General features: G+C 31.3%; 1 long non-coding RNA gene across 1 annotated transcript in view; it reads left to right on the forward strand.

Moving 5' to 3' along the window:
* LOC115882431 overlaps positions 1-16556 on the forward strand; it is a 65356-nt gene extending 48800 nt beyond the window's left edge. Inside the window, exon 4 of the long non-coding RNA XR_004050192.1 lies at positions 16498-16556. This is a non-coding gene — a long non-coding RNA (uncharacterized LOC115882431). The remainder of the gene's footprint in view (positions 1-16497) is intronic.
* The last annotated feature ends 279 nt before the right edge of the window (positions 16557-16835 follow it).

The following is a 16835-nucleotide window of genomic DNA, read 5'->3' on the forward strand; positions in this document are numbered from 1 at the left end:
CGATATGTATTTCAGATCTTCCCTTTTTTATTTTTGAAATCAATTTTAAAATAAGAAAGTAAATTGGTAACTAGCTAACATGAATAATCAAAATGTTGTCCCTTTAATTACCTTGTTGATTTAAAGAAAACAAATGTAATATAATGAAATAATAATGAACCATTGTTTAGCTGAAATTGTAATTTCCCCATTATTGGCAACAATGAACTCACTCTAACTTATTTCCTTAAAGTAAGTATAATAAACCCGGACTTTACAATTAACTAGCAAAACACCCTTTCCACCCAAACCAATCCAAATAGACTTACTGTAAAAACTAATAAAATAGAAGCTTCTGATTTATGAAGAGTTCAAGATTAAGCGGCACTGCCATAAACTTCGGGCAATTCCTACAATAAATTCCTGGATGCCCATGGATATAATTTAAAATACTCCCCTTCCCACCGAAATTCTGTCTGACCGCGCTTAGTCGCAGACAAAGCGCGTTTCTAATTGCTTATGACAAATCGTCAACTCACCATAAAGTGGAATTTGGTTTATATGGATCGGCCAATTATATTGACCGCGCTTCTGTATGAGGGATTTGCCAGTTGCTACTACGGCCGTTGTTTATAGAGTGATAAACCTTTTCACTGCCTCGTTACAAATCTGCGCCAAAGTTAACTTTACGATGCCCTCGTTCTAATCTTGCGGTAATAGCCACATATACAGAGTGTTTCATAATGCGTGCTCATATTATAATACAGCGGCGGCTTGTAAATTTGGTTCTGGGCATGGGATCCACATCTAATTTTAGAAAGTTAAGTAACTTAATTTTTTGAAATATTAAAAATAATTTAAGTTTTAATTTTTTGTAATTATTGTTCATTTTGTAATATACAGGGTGGTCCGAATTGCATTCCGGAAACTTCGGCAGCATATTCTGCAGATAAAAATAAGTAAAAAAGTTCGTATAAATGTATGTCCTAAAATGCTTAGTTTCGGAGATACAGGGTGTAGAAGTTCATTTTTATTTCGATTTTTTCTAAATCATTTTTGAAGTAACCTCAATATTTCGAAGAAAATTGGTATCTGTGAGTTTTTTACATGAGAAATTTGGATTTTGATGTCAATATGACTCCTATTTCTAGGGGGCGCCGCCTACATGCCTTTTAACTGTTTTGAAGAGTAATAACTTTCCATCTGTACCTCCATAAAACTACTGAGTGAAAAAATATACATCTCTTTTTACGTAAAAAAGGTCTCTTGGTAAAAATCGCTACGAGAAATGGTTCTCGAGATATTTGCAACGGAAATCATCAATACCTGTCATCATTGACATAAATTAAACACGTTGACTAAATAGTTATTAGACTGAAATCATAAATTTGTAATGTTTTTGTGACAAAAGTTCAACAGAAACTGTTTTATCGTCATTTTTTCGAAGAAAAATTTATAATTAATTTAAAAAAATAAAAATTTCCCAAATTTATTATTTCAGTCAATTAACTATCTACTCAACGTGTTTATTTTTTGTCAATAATGACATGTATTGACTATTTCCATTCTAAATATCTTCAGAACGGTTGCTCGTAGCGATTTTACCAAGAGATATTTTTTACGTAAAAATACACGGAAATGTATATTTTTTTACTCAGTAGTTTTATACAGGTACGGATGAAAAGTTATTACTCTTCAAACAATTAAAACAAATGTAGGTGGCGCCCCCTACAAATAGGATTCATATCGACATCAAAATCAAATTTTTCATGTCAAAAAACTCCCAGACGCCAATTTTCATACAAATATTGACGTTAATTCAAAAATTATTTGGAAAAAATCGAAATATAAATGAAACTTCTACACCCTGTATTTCCAAAACTAAGCATTTTAGGACATACATTTATACGAACTTTTTTACTTATTTTTATCTGCAGAATATGCTGCCGAAGTTTCCGGAATACAGTTCGGACCACCCTGTATATAATTAAATAATAATAAGTTGGTGTTTGGTAAAGGAATGCGTGGCTAGATAGAAGTCTAGCCTCTACTGGTGTCAACCTTGGGACACCAGAAGGCATCCCATTGTATTCTCGTCTCCTTTACTTCTACATGCGGGGCTTTGTAGAAGTGGACCGACTAACCCATGGGGTGTATCACCAGCTTTACCAGAACTCCAGTAAGGATCGGCGAGTCATCAACTGGAAGGAGGAGGGCCATGGTCAGGTCCCCACAATAAGAATTGAACTCAAATCCAAGGAGGCAATAGGGAAAGAGATATATATCCTAGGTAGATCCTCCAGTCTCCACCTCAAGGGTATTTTCACTTATTCCACATTCAATCTACAAGGCCTACTGGCAGTAAGCGCCATTAAAAAATAAAGGAGAATACAAACAGGCCAAGTAAATGACATCTAGGGCTTGACCTGACCAAAATTATAATTGGACTATCCTTCTCCAGCCGTCTTTGACGCCAGTTTTTTCTTTCCAGTTCTAGACTTAATTTGTTTATTATTGATGTAAACGCATGTGTCGAGTAGTACTATTGCTTGAAATAATAATTCTAGAAAAGAAGTGATTAAAAAAAGCTAAGAAGTTTTTAAAATCTTTTATTAGGCATATTTTTCGCAGAATCAACAAACAACTCAAATGACATAATTAATAATTAAGTGATGTTTGAACAAGTTTAGATTTATTAGCTCCTTGATTGCTAAGGGCCTTATTTCTATCTCTGAAAACAAAGAGATAAAAACGTAGAGGTGTAAAACTTTTATATGCTCATTTTCGGTCAAACGATAACGAGGAAATTTCGTACAGCGAGCGCAATCCACTTTATGGAAAACGATCAGGCTGACTATTTGTCATAAGCAATTAGGAACGTACTTTGGTTGGAAGTAAGCGCGGCCAAATCTGATAGCGGGGGCCCCTAAATTATATTCAGGAAAGCGGGGCACCTCTAAATTCGCTCTAAATCTTGCTAGGGAGCCGCAAACTTTATGGACTTGATTTAAATTTGAAATGCGGAACAGTCTAGGCATTCGGGCGCTCGTCATAAAACACCAGCCGATATTTCGACTTGTTCTAATAATGCTTTGGCCCCCGATCGGGGATTCGATCAGGGTTGGATCCGTAGCAAATTAACACTTGATTACAACTCGTGCAAAAATTCTTAAATTATGACAAATTTATAAAACACCTATCGGTTCTAATAATGCTTTGGATTAAGTTAATATTTTATTCACATTGATATTTTTCGCCTTTTAGTAAAGACCTTTAGCTTTTTTTGATACGTATTTTTTTATTAAATACGTTTTAATTTTCATACTTGATTGCTCCAAATACTGTGATTTTAGATAAAAGAAAGCTTCTTTAATAATATACAGGATGAGTCCTAAATAAGTGCAAATAATTTCACGGCTGGTAACTCGATAAAAGAAACATATTTTCTCGTTTTTCAAATAAGTCAAAAATAACCCAGATAGTTTACATTGAAAATTAAAAAAATGAGTTTTTGCATAAATGTTGAGAACTGCTGGATCTTTTCTGGATTTTCATTATTGTAATCCTATGTTGCCATATTATGAAGATAATATGTTTTTTAAGTAAAAATTAAAAGAATTTCCAAACATTTTTTCAAAAATTTCCAAATTTAAAAAAAAATCGCGAAAGAAACTTAGGCGTATTTCTAGGGTCCAAATATATTACCCCTAAAAATATTTGCACTTATTTAAGACTCATCCTGCATAATCTGGTAATTGTTACATAATCTCACCTCGGAGGGTGAGATTTGGAAAAATTACTGTTGTTTAGTAAATAAAATTAGTATTAGAAGTCGTAGAATACGAAAATATAGGTCATTGCATCCTTAGGAGCATTCTAGTAGATATAGACGATTTTTTAACCATCATTAGAAAATTTTTTAAACAATAGTTCAGAAAATCTATTTTATCACAAATCCAAAGCATATACGATCATATTTTTATATACAGCACATCATAGCACATCCTACAAAAGTGCGTTGCTTTCTCTTTGCAGTCTTATAACAAAGTCTTAAATCGTACTATTAATTTTTGAGATATCGGTATTTAAGAGTAAGCTTGTTGTAACTTGTAGTAAACGTAACAAAATAATATGACGTCTACCCGTCCCTGTTTGTTATGGTTTATGGTGCACCGTCCAAATTTCAAATACTGTGGGCTTTAGTTTTTTTTTTATTGCAGATCGAATCTCTGGCACAGATTGCATTGTCAGCTCGCGATTTAAACGACTCTTTCCGCCTCCGGTTTTAATTATCAATCGTTTAAAATTCCACACATAAAACGCCTATCTTTTATGGATCTGTTTCTACGAATGCTTTATAGTCGACGAAAAAATATAAGGAAAACCGGTAAAAATTAGATCTTTATAGTTTGTTATTAAGTTAAATATATAAATTTTGAATTTAAAAACAGATATTTTCCTATAAAGTATTGTTTTCTTACTTAGTTATCTTGGAGTAAGCTCTGAGTACAGTATGATTTAAAACATTTCATGAACCAATAATTATCCTGACTATTTGCTACGATGAAGATTTACAGTAAAGATTATTGTCTTCGAAATTTTGTTTGAAAAAATTACGGATATACACCGTGGGAAAATAAATGACCAACGGTGGCTTAATTACTAAACCATAAAATAAGACATAATTGCATGTCCACCTCATGTGTTGCATATAATTTGAAGATTTTAAGAGTCAATTACACTTACGTATCATACAAACTGGCCCTATTATTTCATTAATAATGGTAGCAAAGGAATTCCCAGCAAGTACGTTTACTTTGTACCGTACTTTTTTTAAATATTAATATTGCTTAACAGACTGTGAAGTGCGATGTTATAAATTGAAAACGAACGTGAGATACGATCTTAAGGTTAATTGAAAACTAAGCTTTTCACACCTGATATTCACTAACGATATTTACCTAAAACATATAAAAATAGTTGGAGCAACAGGAAGCGGATGATTTATTATGACACTGTTTAATTTATTCTATTAAAAAAACGACCTTTTTTCGGAAAAATGGGAAAACTATGCTAATCAAAAACCGAACAAATTAGGTAGTGTGAAGTTTATTCTAACATAAACGTATTATCAGATCAGCATTGCTCTATAATGCTAATAAACTATAAAATTTATAGCAGGTCAAATCTAGGGACGAATGACTTATTTTTATAACAGAAATTTTGGGGTTATTATGTTACTGTAGTACTTGCATTTTAATTTTTATTCGATGTGTGTTGACTTCAACAAATTATTATTTTTCTCTTCTTTGATTCAAGGATTGGTATAATATTAAAGGTCAGTAATATTCACGGTCTAAAAAATATTTTTTTAAATACTTTTTAAGTATTTAATAGAACTCTAAAATACTTTTATACGTTTTTTAAACCTCCCTGTACAGGGTGATCCGACTTTTATTCGGGAAACTTCAGCAGCATATTCTACAAATAAAAATAAGTAAAAACGTTCGTATAAATTTGTGTCCTCAAATGCTTTTTATAGAGAAATTGGAACTTATTATTCTAGATTTAGAAAATATCTAAAAAGTAAAATAATTTTTCTACACACTGTTTTAAAAATTATAAAAATTAGCCCTATAGAAAAAAATATATTAAATTTCGAGGTACATGACATACATTTTAAGGCGCACGTTTTTCGTGTCGGTAAATAAATACATTATCTATTAGTACAGAAAAAAATAAGTTAAGGGCTTATACTCTCTGATTAAAGATCTTTGTTTAATTAATTCAGTTCGGTTGTATATGTCCAGATACAAATGCTTATTAGATAATACATTTAAACTAACCGTTGAGCATATACAACTGAGTGAAGTAGTACTACTTTCGTCCAAACAAACTGCCTGGGTAGGCGCCACTTGGCCGACTTGCCCCGGGCAACAAGCTTGTTTTATGTACTAGAAATCAGTTTTACCAACGACGGACATTAACGAACTCTTAGAATTGCGCATCGTTTTAATAATTTTCAACTTTTTCTTTTTTATTTCGTCTCTCTGTCTCTTTCATCTCCTTCGGGTCATTTCCTGATCAGCTAATTTAATAAGAAGTCGCAACTTGTTGAATTTCAACAGATTTATATCATCAACTTTAAAAAAGAAGTCATACCACGCTATTATTTCCGATTTATTTATTTTTAGACTTTGTATCTGACCAGCGGACAATTTTAATTCTTTAAAATTTATTACACTTTTAGAACTGTAAAATTTTGCTTTTGGAATATTAACAACTCAGTTCAACTCTTAATTTCTGTTATATAAACTTATATTCATATTAACGCTTAAGTATCTATCTAGAGTATAGATCTTCGCTGAAACATATTACCTAATTTTCAAGAGGATTCACACTATAATTAAATCAGGATTAATGGTTGAACATTAAGACAAGTGAGCTTTTAATGCTTCATTAGAACACTCATTATCCAGCAGTTTGTGAAAATAAATTGCCTAGTAAGTAATAAGTATATTTTCCATATAGCTACTTTAGACGGATTGAAAAATATCCATGAACGGCGTAGACTGAAATAGCAAATTATCACAAATTGCTACTAAATGTTCAATAAACACTAAAAAAGGCAAAAGTCTCTATAGTTATATAAGTTTTGCATTATTTTTTGTTGAATCCAAACGATTTTATATATATATATATATATATATATATATATATATATATATATATATATATATATATATATATATATATATATATATATATATATATATATATATATATATATATATATATATATATATATATATATATATATATATATATATATATATATATATATATATATATATATATATATATATATATAATTTTCTTAACCAAATAACGACTTTTTCTAAAACGTTATTCAAATCATATTTTTTTTCTGCCGTTTAGTACAAAAAGTTACCCTTTCACCCTTGTGAATCTTCTGCGGTGAAAAAGTCAGGTGTGCATAGATTTATTTTCAATTCAGACAGGCTATGGGATTAGCGAATAGGGAAATACAATGCAAGTAGGTAGCACACCGAACACCTAACAGGTGTTACGATAAAATCGCCTTAATGGTGCACTGTCATCATCGTTTTTGTGTGTCATTTTTTTTCTCTCGGTTTATATAAACACAAAAAATGGTTATACCGGTTTTAATTTTTGTCAATTTGGTTACAAATACCTATTATGTTGAAAAGTTACTATTTCTGGGTACAAAATAAATACCTATACAGTTCATAGTCTTATTGAATAAGGGTAGCTTATAATATTCGTATGCGATCAATAATCTCTATAAACTGATTTATTCTTGTGTAGAAAATTGTTAACTACCGCCTTTGTGCATGATCGAAACACCTGGTAATATATTTGTTTTCATAGCGGCGCAACAATATTGTTTAATTAAAATATTTAAGATTTCGCTGATATTACTAGGTAGATTTATTAGATTTCCGTTATGCAATTTCGTTGAATCTAGATAAAGTACGGTCAGCGATAATGACAGTTTTCGGTCAAATTATTACCAGATATAATTATGCTTTATTCTGGTAGATGTCTAAGACTGTTTTAGATATATACAATACATATACGTTTTTTGTCGAATTAAAATATTTTAGCCTATAGTAAGTTCTGTTTAAAATGTCACCTATCAAAAATCACGAGATAATCGAATTGACGATGATCTAAATGTGACAGTTACAGTAGCAATAAAAAAATTGTTTGTTGTGCCTGGAATCGCGTACGTTGCAAGTAAAAAGTAAATTATAACCAAAAATAACGGACAGTGGAAGGTCAGTTAACAAGCGCAATCTACTTACGCCTGAGAGGCATCTTAGGTTGCCATATTAATGCACAAAAAGAAGCTTGTTTACACCGCTTAACTTTACTGTTATTTCACTTATTCCTCATTATAGTCTTCATACTATTATACACTATGAAATAAAAAATAAGAGTAACAATTCCAATAATGTCAGTCGTAAACCATACAAATTGTAATTAGTACATTTAAATTGTTAATGTAGATAGATAATTATATTTATCTAAAGAGAGATAACTCCTTAGAGTATCGTCTAATTAATAATTATTGATATATACTTTAAATAATCCTTAATAAGAGATATTTATAATAATATTTTTAATTACTTTAATTAGTAAAAACGACTTCAAATTGGAAAAAGTCATAGTTATTAGTCAGTTGTTCAGTATAGAGATGGGTAGATAAGACTCGGGTCCGGAGTTATATCAAGCTTCATGGACCTACATCCATGTTCTGATGTTGCATACAGTTCTAACGGAGATATATCATTCAAACTTTTAATTTTAATTTAATTAGATTTTGTTTTACATGAAGCAATCCGTGTTCAAAGTTTTGTAGTCCGTTAGAGAGAAATTTGATACATACAATAAAAGATAGTCGAGACACAATTACAGCCTTCGATCAAAACTGCCAAATATGGATTGCTTTACGCTAAAAACAAAATGATCGGTAACATGATAGCGAAGATTTATTTTAAAGAAATAAAATCGCATTTTGTGTTACAAAAAAAAATAAAAATAAATTTGAACGTAGTCCTCGTCGCACCTACTCCTATTTAGTTCGGTAAATGGCATTATCTAAGTCCTGCAGAATTCTGGGCTGAGTTTTCCGCAGGTAGACAGATCATTTTAAATAAAAACAAAGGCTTACTTTTGACTGGAAAATATCCAGTCCCTTTTTAGAACAGAATTTTTTTCGTGTAAACTATGTCAGTGATTTGAGGAAACGAATTGTATGTAGCGTTATTTATTAGCGTAAATTTGGGTGTTGGTTGGGCAATTTTTCGAGTCAGGTACCAATCATCTCGTGTTCTAAGAACAGTTCATTACTATAAAGAAAAATAAAATAAAAACGTCTTTACTGTACTGCTTCAATTTACGTTACGGTTGTGCTCGGATGATAATAACTTTCATGCAAAAAGGTTGTTAATAAGAAGATTACAAATAGGTATTAAACGTTTTAAGCTGTAGGCTGCGGATTTAGATTAAGGTAATAGAAAGGTGTGTGTGATATACATTGTATCGTTATGAAAAATTAGAATTATAATAGCAACAGAAAATTAGTAGTCATTTTAATGTGATATATTCAGCCTATTATGCAATGTAAATTAATTGATAACTTAAAAGTTCTAAAACTCCCCAAGTTAAATAAATATACAGGATATTTCCTAAAATACTATTTTTCCAGAGCCATCAAGCACGTGATCTAGTGTAAGTAAAATTTTCTTACACTTGACTATTCAAGTGTATCAAAATTTTACTGTGCTTTTATACATTATGATCTTATTCCCTTGAATGTAGATATGCTTCTTCTCTAACGACTTTTAAAAATAAACATTCTGAAGGTGATGCGGTGGCATTAGAAAGTTTTGTTTACAATAGTATCTTTTCTAAATGTGCGCGATTAATAAGTTCAATTTAAAACACGTTAAATGCTATTAAGTAGTATTAATTGCCTTTTTTTCTCCAAGGCTAACTGGATCGTTAAGTTGAGTTTCCAAAAGTAGTCATCTTATTATCTCTGCGCGATAATTCAGAAATGCGGTAATTAAGTTAACTGTTAACGATGTGTAATACAAAAGCAAAAGAAAGTGCGGCTATTAGGCCTGTTTAAAAAAACGATGCGAAAAATGAACAAAAACGTGACAGTAATTATCGTAATACGAAATTGTTCCTACTGTTGCGGAATATATTCCTAAAGAAACGTGATTAAAAATCCCTTTCATGCGTATCAACGTTTAATCAAAATAAAACCAGCCCATCTTGGCGAGTATATAACAAAAGAAAATAAGCAAAACACAAACTATAAAATACACGCTACTGGTTAATAATTGTAATTAAGGGAAGTCTACAGGTCGAATCTATATAGCTACCTCGATAGCTACGGCCAGGTGTCCAGGTGTTCTTATTCTTTACGTTTGCTGTGCACGGTAGCAACTTGATCTTGTCCCTATACCCCGTCTTACCGCTTTGTTTGTGTCTACAGGTCCGGACTCTCTTACATCAGAGAACATTATAAACGTAGACAGGATTATATTAGATCTCAACTTAATTATATATAAAATATTCTCCGGTTTAAGCACAATTGTCTAGTAATGCCAATAACAATATAATAATTGTAAAATATTTCAAAAACTTAAAAATTTATAAGGAACTGCTTGCATCAGAAACAAAATTTATTTTTGTGTGATTGATAAGCATTACTACCATGAGATTTAATTAACTCTTCAGATAAAGTTATATATATATATATATATATATATATATATATATATATATATATATATATATATATACTCACTTGATAACTAACACTTGATAAGACTTATTAACTCCACTCCTTCACAACCCTTAGTACATTTGAAATAGTTTTTTAGCTAGCAAAATTTAAAGTTTTATACTTTTCAAATAAAGCGATAAGATTCACTCCTTTACTCTTCTCACCACTATTCATGATTAAGGGACACCCTCGTTCGGGTTTTCCACACATGTAATGTGAAAATGATGATAAATCTATTGGGTACACAAATCTAAATATATTTTATCTTAAACAATACAAATTGAAAATAAATAAACACCTCGTATATTTTTAATGTACTGAAAGCAACAACCACTATCCATCATCTTATGTGGTGAGAAGTTAACGTACTTCTTACCTACACGAAACATTAAAAACACTAAATAGTGTAGTTAAATTCAGGTTTTTACCTTAAACATTTAACAGTTCTTTGTTTTATTTGCTTTGAATCTATTTTGTCAAGTAGAACATTCTACATTTTTGTTATTTCGATCTACTAATAGTGTTATTTAAAAAGAAATTCTTTAACAGGTAATCAACATTTAGTAGAATTTTTTTTAGAATTGCCTTTTATTCAATAAATCAGAATATCTACAAAAGATTTTATATATTATAATTTTTGGTATTATTTTCTAATTTATATCATATAGAAATATTTCGGGCTATAGGTAAAAGAGAGGTCACGAGAGAGGTGTAGTATTAAATAAAACAAACGTGTTTTTTTTTCGGAGAGTTGTATTTTAGTCCGGACCTGTGGAAGAGGTACGCCAACGTGATAACGCCAGTGAAACCTGGCTTTGTTACATCGTGATTTGGTGGCCTACCTTTTTTGCCTTAATTTAAAATTTTTATTTTTATTGTACGGCATAAATGAATATGGATTTAAAAATACAGCTTTATACTTTAGCCTTTGCTAGTTGTTAAAACAAGTTGTTAAAAAACTACTATGTTACACTATAATAAAGGATTTAAATAAATATATAGAGCTTTCAGAAGGCGTCGCATGATGACAAAAAGCTCACATTTGCGTCTTATCTCTTAAACGTTATGAATGAATAATTTCAATTTCTGTATTGACAGCATGTCGATGCTCATGCATATTTATGTAAGGTATAAACGTAATTAAACTGAGGAAGTTGATCTATTTAGAACAATAAGCAATTTAAAGCGAACAAGACGTCAGAAATGGCAATACCCGCATTATGCAGTTCAGCATGTGCTTCTCCAACTTTAGCCCTCCTTAGGCTTATTGTAAGACTTTCTTGTTCTAGACAACCAGTTGACCACCTGTGCCGACCACGCGTCGCACAGTGGACCAATCCAATGGGTCAATGGTCAATGGGCAAATACCAACTATTTTTTATAATATTTACCAATATCCAATTTATTTTATATATAATATTTAAAATTTAATGAATAATTTATTTTTTTAATAAAATGATTAAGTAATCTAAGGCATGTAAAATTAAAGAACAAAAATAATATTATTACATATTTATTTATGTTTAGTTAAATTTGTTTATATTTTATAAATTTCTGTTATTTTTAAATGAATGGCTAAACTGTAACCAACAATTAAATAGTTTTATATATCACCTATTTAAACAATTTTCAATGTTTACAAATAATACAAAGATAAATAAAAGAAGAACAAGAATACCAGAAAATTATTTGTAATACTTAGAGTTTTTCCATCGAAAGTGTTAAAATATAAAAAGAATTAACAAAAACATGAATAACGTTTTGAATTTAATTTTTGTTCAATGTCTTTGCAGCTATACATTGTCTAGTCTACTGAGTGGGGCTCGTGACATAGTCGTGACATAACATTAGAGAAATGGCTAACTCAGTAGGGTTAATTCGAGTCTGTTGAGTAATTATATCAGTAAGTAATCCTTCCATGTACCATATATTTAAAAAAAGTTAGTTTTAACCATCGTTTGTATTGGTGTATTGTGGTGAATTAGTGCTTTATTTTGCTAACTAAATAAATTGAAGGGTTCAGGGGAAAAACTTCATAAGCGCTAATTTCTTAATTTTAGGATTTTACATTATTATAGTAGGTCTAACTGGTCCCTACAAAATGTATAAACTCTGCATGATATATGCCTATAAAAATATAGAATACACGGCAAGTACCTGAAAACTATTAGCCGTTCGGTGCTCTCCTGTAAAATCGGTGAAATGGCGCTTATCATGTTTTCCCCTGGACCCTTCAATTATAAACCAGATTATTTATCCCCCTACGATACTTTTATAAGTTGATATGCTTTGATCCAATTTAAACGGCTATGTCTGCCCAGAGCGTAATTACAAGATGGTACACTTAGGTTCCGAGTCTGGTTTAATGTAATTAATAGCCATGCAGTGGGTTCTTGTGAGTATATGTTGCGCCACTATGCGTACTATTTCACGTGTCGTGTTTACTATTAACTTTTAGTGCGTTAGATAGTAACTAAAAAACTGCTACTGAATTAGTGTTCTAGAAAGCAGGTCCTTTTAATGTTTGTTTTATGGCTTTATAGACATTTATTTTAATTGCTTCTTAATTAATTGTTTTTTTTTTTCAGTTTTGGTATAAAAAATGAATAACACATTTCATTTCAAAAAGTTTATTAATAATTTTAAAATATTTACATGTGTATACTTTGGAACGTATTTCTCTTAACAATTACTAAATCTAATTAAAATAATTAACATTTCCTAATACTACTAAATGTATGTATACGTATACCAGTTCTTCAATCATTTAATAATAAATGTATGTTTATGGTATTGGAAAATCTAAATTATATTGTTTAATAATCTCAGTAACATGTTATAAATTTTGCTTTAGATCGGCCATAAATAAAAACTAATGAAGGTTAAAAAAATAATTAATGCAGTATATCTTATATTTTTAAACTTAAATTTTATAACATAAAATCATCTTTATATTTTACACAGCTATAAGTATGTTTTAGAAATAATTTGAGTCTAAGTATAATTAAGGCGTCATACACAGTTTCGAGATTAAAATTAAATAAAAAAAACATGTATAGTACCTCTCAATAGAACATTAGTTTTGTTTACTTCTGGTATTAGGTTAAATAACAATTATAACAAACTATCCTACAACTACTTAAAACAAAACATTTTTTTAATAAATTATAAGAACATCACCACAAAGATTTATTTACACAAATAAAAAAAACGTTTTCAAATTAAAATAAAAGTTAATTAAAATTTTGTGATACTTTTGGATTTCAACTGATGTCTATTATAATGTTCGTGCTATAATTTTGAGGGATTGGCCAGGCATTAAAATAAATCATGATAAGTAGATGTGGAAACAACACTGATCTGCGTTGACCTAAGGTCAACAACTCTTTCTGTCTCCGCCTACTCCATGTCTGTCGCGTTGCACGGCAGCTCGGCAAGGATGATCGAGACTAGGGTCTGCGATGGTACAACCGTTCCACTAAGACCATCTAGCAACCGCGCACAGCTTTTCTACTCTTGACCGAAGATGGGTTGGTAACTGGTCGTTACCCATAGTTGCCATCTTTCGTTGTTCACTTTCTGCCGTTAATTCCGCTTGTCCCTCATGTTTATTTGTTGCTTGAACTAGACCTGAAAAGAAATAAACTCATATAAAAATTTACCATCGAAAACCATACATTCTATCAGTGTATTATTTCAACTAATGTAATTTTTTTAAGGGGTTCAGTAGAACTGAGAAAGGTATAACCACTAACCAGACGGGCAACAATGTTACATGTTACTTACGAGGTTCGTTACGAACCTCGTGCATTTACGATGCAAAGAAAGTGCAAGTTGAACTTCTACGCGCGATCGTTCAAGGACACCAACTTAGTCCTTCTAACAGCTCGAGATAAGAGCGCGCTTGGCTTGCGATGCGTTAGGCTGGGGTTGAACAATGATATAGCCCCTACCCCTTTTAAATTAAATATTTTTCATTTTCGTTTACTTCATAATTTTCCTAAAAGCTTTAAAAATTAAAATCCAATCTTTTCTATTTTCACTGTATCATAGAAATCATAACATTTTTAGGAAATATTGTTTTGTAACCCAATATATCGTATAAAGCTTCATGCTGTATATAACAGCGCAGTATATTATATTCTGTATATAACAGCGTAATATTCAGATGGAGCGGCCCCGTCCGCGCTGTTCGTCCGTGTGTTTTTTCAAGATAGCCGTCGGACGAAATCATTCGAACGGAGCATACGGGACCCATGTGAAATTGTTCATATAAACTCATGGTACTTGCTCGAAGTCGCAGACGGTCCGCTCCATTTGAAAGCGCTACAAGACATAGTTTCCATAGACGATAAGTCTATATAGAACATGTCTATATGACATGACAATGTCTGTATAGACATGTCTCCTAAACATTCTGTGTATATAGGGTTTCTATAGACATGTCTATATACAGACGCTAAAACCCTTAAATAAATCTCTCTCTAGTTTATAGCTTATATAAGACTTGAACTGTACACTCTTTTTGTTAACTTAAAGAATATAATAAAATTTTAGAAATTTTTTATTTTTTATTTTGAACCATTCTGGCGCCCTCTGGTGGCAAACAGTAATTGATAAAGATTTTTACCATAGGGCGCCACAGTCGAAATTTTAGTTCTGCGTTTTCCCACCAGGGAGAGCTACTTAAAAAATGTGAATTTGTGTTTTTATATTTGAAGTGTTTTTAGTTCATTTGCCCTCTAATAGATGGCGCCACGAGAATTTTCAGTTCAGGGTATTCCCACCAGAGGGCGCCATTTTCGAAATTTTAGTTATGCATTTTACCACCAGGGGGCGCCATGCACAGAATTTTTAGTTCAGCATTTTACCACCAGAGGGCGCCACACTCGAAATTTTAGTTCAGCATTTTACCACCAGAGGGGGCAATTTTAGTTCAGCATTTTACCACCAGGGGGCGCAATTTTCGAAATTTTAGTTCAGCATTTTACCACCAGAGGGAGCCACTTTCGAAATTTTAGTTCAGCATTTTACCACCAGAGGGCACAATTTTAGTTCAACATTTTACCACCAGGGGGCGCAATTTTCGAAATTTTAGTTCAGCATTTTAACACCAGAGGGCGCCACGCTAAAATTTTTAGTTCAGCATTTTTCCACCAGAGGGAGCCACTTTCGAAATTTTAGTTCAGCATTTTACCACCAGGGGGCGCAATTTTAGTTCAGCATTTTACCACCAGAGGGCGCCATTTGTGAAATTTTAGTTCTGCATTTTACCACCAGATGGCGCAATTTTGGCAATTTTAGTTCAGCATTCTTCCACCAGAGGGAGCACTACTTCGAAATTTTTACTTTGTGGCCAAAAGTATTAAAAAAATGTATTTTTTTTATATTCCTTAAGTTAACAAAAAGAGCGTCCGGTTCAATCCTTATGTTATATTTAAGGGTTTTTGATGTATGTCTTATATAGACATACTACTTTGATGTATGTCTTATATAGACATACTGTCTTATATAGACATATATACTATAGTATTTCTTATATGTTAGCCTATATGGCTAACATATAAGAAATACATTTATTTAGAGTTTGTAGAGATACTACGACTATAAAGATGTAAATCTATATGTATAGATATATTGTCTATAAATACATATGCCTATATAGACTAGCGTCTATAGAGACGTACGTCTATATAGACATATTATCTATGAAGATGTGGTATGTATATATAATATATAGGGTAAAGTATCTCTTCAGGTACATACATAGTGAGGCATCTCGACGCGATGCTCGCCGCGATACATACGCGCACTTACTCGCCGTTTTAAAACAGCTTAAAACGTTGGCGTAGGATGCATCGCGGGGAGCATCGCATCGAGATGCCCCACTATGTTTGTACCCTTAGAGACGTAGGTCTTTATAGACATGTGTATAGGGACGTATGTCTCTATAGACATATTATCTATAAAGATGTATGTCCATATTATAGGCTAACGTCTAAGAGACTTACTTTTTTAATATATGTATGTCTATAATAGGCCAACGTCTAAGAGACTTATGTCTATAGGATGTTCATGGAGACGCATGCATGTAATATGTATGTATAGGCATATTCTATAAGGGTAAACACGTACATATTGTTATATTTACGCCTCTATTTTTTTTTCAGCCACTACCATTATGGGCCGTCCAACCATCAGTACCGAGAACCAGTTACAGAATTAAACAAAATATAATATAATTTTTGTTATATAGTTATGTTATTAGTAAAACAAATAAAATTATAATTTAAATCTGTGTTTTAATTCAATACCTGTCTTAGTAGATAAAAACCATTATATTAAAAATCTATAAAAAAAAGTAAGGTAAATCTATACTGGCATCTGGCATTAAAGTTAAGTGAACTTTTTAAGTAACATTAATGTATTAGAAACTAATATTTTTAGAAAAAGAAATAAATGTTCTATAACAAAACACTATTTATTTTCCTTCGCTTGATTGATATTA

This window comes from Sitophilus oryzae, unplaced genomic scaffold (assembly GCF_002938485.1).
Source record: "Sitophilus oryzae breed Bouriz unplaced genomic scaffold, Soryzae_2.0 scaffold_177_pilon_pilon, whole genome shotgun sequence".
NCBI classification, from domain to species: Eukaryota; Metazoa; Arthropoda; class Insecta; order Coleoptera; family Curculionidae; genus Sitophilus; species Sitophilus oryzae.